This window comes from Barbus barbus (genome assembly GCF_936440315.1).
Source record: "Barbus barbus genome assembly, chromosome: 50".
Taxonomy (NCBI): Eukaryota; Metazoa; Chordata; class Actinopteri; order Cypriniformes; family Cyprinidae; genus Barbus; species Barbus barbus.
Window position 1 is genome coordinate 4,636,208 of NC_136728.1, and position 3,969 is coordinate 4,640,176.

The 3,969-nt window shown below is 38.5% G+C and overlaps 1 protein-coding gene across 2 annotated transcripts in view; it reads left to right on the forward strand.

Moving 5' to 3' along the window:
- The first annotated feature begins 1,283 nt into the window (after positions 1 to 1,283).
- Positions 1,284 to 3,969, forward strand: part of LOC306868558 (tumor susceptibility gene 101 protein-like) — a 21,650-nt gene continuing 18,964 nt past the window's right edge. Inside the window, exon 1 of one of the 2 annotated variants that reach the window (XM_079414803.1) lies at positions 1,284 to 1,316. The gene's annotated coding sequence lies outside the window, so the exon portion shown is untranslated. The remainder of the gene's footprint in view (positions 1,317 to 3,969) is intronic. The other variant, XM_079414802.1, reaches the window with a different exon arrangement.

Sequence of the window (3,969 nt, forward strand, 5' to 3'; positions counted from 1 at the left end):
TCTTTTGTGTAAAAATAATGTTTTACTCAAACACATAAATATAAATCGTAAATCCTGCAGACAAATTTTCAAGTGGTCTCTGAATTGTCCCCTAGCTATATACAGTGCGTGCATAATTATTATGCAAGTGGATATTCTGATTATATTTTTTTCCAAGCGCATTCTACCAATTCCAAACCACATCAATCTATTAATTTTGTGTTTAATCATTTATAATTGATATAATTGTCCATGAAGGATTATACATCAGGAAGCCTTATATTCAGGCGTGCATAATTCTTAAGCAAGTTTTCTTTTACAGATAAAATGAGCCAAAAAAAGAGATTTAACTCGGACTGAAAAGTCAAAAATTATTAAATGGCCATGAGAAGGATGCAATAATAGAGTTGGCAAAGTTAAGGCATGAACACTGGACAGAAAAAACAGGTGGAGAAGAAAAGACGAAGAATTAGGTATACAATATTTAAAAATGATTAAAGACAAAATGAATAGTATCGGTAGTTATATACTTATATATGTGAGACTGTATAAGTAGAACTGCACATTGTACACGATAGAGCATCAAAGCAGCTCTTCAGGAGTTAATTTATCAGTGTAAGTGTGTTTGTGTGGCTGTACATCAATCATTAACCTGGGTAACTGCGTCCTTCCGTGCTTGTTGTCCTACAGATAGACAGTCATGTGTGCAGTTTATTTACTGAAAGACCTTTAGCTTGTAGATCACAGTAAATCTCGCTATTGGCTGTTTCTGACAAATACACGGTTTATTGGGCTGAAGCGAGGACTCTTATGGACTTCCTGTTGTGAAAAACACTGTACACAGTCTTCAGGAGCGAAACAAATGATGTTTAATTAACAAAGTTCGGGAGGAGCACGTCAGATACTTAGCCTAATTAGACACAAGTGGCACGTAATCAAGTTCATCAGTACATGGATATAAATACAGCCGTCATACCTCCATTCATTTGACGATTACTCAGCATCCCTCCACCACCCCTTCTCCTCCATTTTCCATTCAGTTCTCACCACATGGGGGGTACTCTGGGTTCGGGCAGTTCCCGAGCACAGAGCCCTTCCCCAGGACAGCACGCCAATAACGTATTACCATACTCGCCAAATACGCATTACGTTTATCGTGCTAAATATATGTAAGTGTGAACTCGTGAACACTTTGTCTGTTTGATCTGAAGTCATGACAATTACACCAGTCCGTGATCTGAAGAGGACCTTACCTAAGGTACAACCTCGAGCGATTCTGGTGGAAATGTCTTATAATTTGTCTCTCTCACATATGATGGCATTAACACAAGTCTCAGGTGAGTGTGTGCTGAAGATGTGTGTGTTTCAGACGTATAATCACAGGTTTTGTCTCCGCATCAGTACCTGCAGCCAGTGCTGGAGAGATTCGGAGAGCTATTCACATCTGTATGAACTCTATAGGTTTACTCGCAGTATATATAATCTGCTAAATTACATACAGTCTTAAAATCTAGTCTTTTGAAGGCTGGTGTTGTAGGAGAAGCTCTAAAAGATCTACAAATAACGTCTTACTCTCAATGTTCTGGTGCTTTAAATATAAATAATATAATAATCACCAAATTTATTACAAAATGATTATATAATAATTGACAATTAAAAACAATAATTATAATTTTAAAGTAATACAGAATTGTTGCCTTTAGCACTTTTACAATGGCAATAAAAAGCTTCTTTTAACTGAAATGTACTGTAATGAATAAGTGACATGACTGTTTAGTAGCCTTCTATTTGATTATATGTTTTATGTAAATATAATGTAATTTACAAGTCACGTGTTTATGATTCAGTGTTTTCCTAGTGATTCAAACTTGTTTTTTTATGTTTTTCCTATTCAAACCTTTCTCACATCACACATACACATACACACACACACACACACATATATATATATACAGTGCCCTCCATAAGTATTGGAACAGTAAAGACAAAATTACTCTGTTGGCTGTGGAGTCAAGACATTTGCAAATATGATTAAAAGATGAATATGAGACAAAACTACAGAATGTCACATTTTATTATTAGCCGTTTCAACACATACATGTTTTACCAAATAAAAAGAACAGCACTTTTAGGCTTCATATTCACATCTTTTATGATTTGTCTGTCATCAACTACTGTTGTTTTCTCAGCCGATCAGGTCATTGTTGGTTGCTGGTGGTTTCCAAACTCTTCTCCATGCCCTTTATTTTTGCTAGAGCTCTGACTTCCTCTTTTCTTTTAGCATCCAAATTGCTTGCTTTTCTCTCAAAGTCAGCTCCCTCATCTTCATCCTGGTTTGTGTGTCATCATCGAATGCCAGATGCAGAATGCAGAAGTAATGGATATAACTGATACGACACATTCCCTGCTTTTAATATCTGAATAATTAATCAATCAAAATAGAAACAATTCATCATCAAAATCAGAAACAACGCAGAACACATCGACAGAAATGGCACAAATAAAGTGGCACACTTCCACCAATGCAAAAAACATCCACAATGCTAAATTATATTGCTCACAACACGCGTACACACACACACACACATTTGTAAGGCTATAATTTGTCAAATAAAATCATCCAAAATGCAGAACCAAGACAAATATAAAGTGGTGCACTGACACCGACAATGTGTACTCACACACTCTCTCACTCACACACACACACACAGGAATACATTTGTGAGGATATAAAACAACTGCTCTCTTATAATTTTTTCAAAAAAATCATGCAAAATGCAGAACCACCACAAAGAGGGAGAGAGAGTGAGAGAGAGATGACAGGATGAGACAAAACGATTTAGCACGCACACACACGCAGTCCAGATACCAGGATCAAATAGTTTGAGGCAGACTATTTTGTCTGGTTCTGCAGATTTGCTTTGAAAACAAAGTCATGTGACTGCAGCTCAGGTATAACTGTGACTTGCATGCAGCTCACAGTTAATTCTGTTACAACATGGCGAAACAGTTCAGTCTTCAGGAGACCCTGGATTATATTTTAGACTCTAGCGATGAAGATGCTGCATCAGAGGACACTTCTGAAACAGATGAAGCTTCTGAAACAGAAGATAACCCGGACCAAGATCCCATCGGAACGGATGAGGAAACTTCAGATGAAGAGGATGCTCATGAGGAGCCAGACACTTACCTCTCGAGAAATGGAATGCTGGACATCACTGCCACCCCCTGCAAAATATTCAAAGACAGCACTGGATATGACCCCAGGAATAACAAGGTATGCATGTTCTCATGCTGAGAACATCAAGTCCACCTTTGAATTATTTTTGACAGAAGAAATTCAAGAGATTGTGCTTGAAAAAACAAATGTGGAGGGGAGACAAGTTTGTGCTGAGTGGACGGATCTGGATTTGCCAGACATTCAGGCCTTTTTCGGTGTTGTCATTCTTGCTGGGGTTTACCGGTCTAATAATGAGAACATGCAAAGTTTATGGCATCCAGATTCTGGAAGGGCAATTTTTGGTGCAGTTATGACTTTGAAAAACTTCCAGAAAATATCAAGGGTCATCAGGTTTGATGACAAGCAAACAAGAATTGCTCGACGTGCTACTGATAAATTAGCAGCAATCCGACTGGTCTGGAACAAATGGGTTGAACGTCTGCCGATGATGTTCAATCCTGGCCCAAATGTCACTGTGGATGAGAGCCTGGTGCCGTTTAGAGGGCGCTGTCCATTCAAGCAATACATATCTAGTAAGCCAGGGAAATACGGCATAAAAATCTGGGCTGCGTGTGATTCTGAAACGAGTTACGCCTGGAAAATGCAAGTCTACACGGGCAAGTCTGTGAGTGGACAGCCAGAAAAGAACCAGGGGATGAGAGATGTGCTTGAAGTCACCGAAGGCCTGCGGGGTCACACAGTCTTCTGTGACAATTTTTTCACTTCACATGCAAGAAGCCACAGATCATCCTGGATTACAACAAATCCAA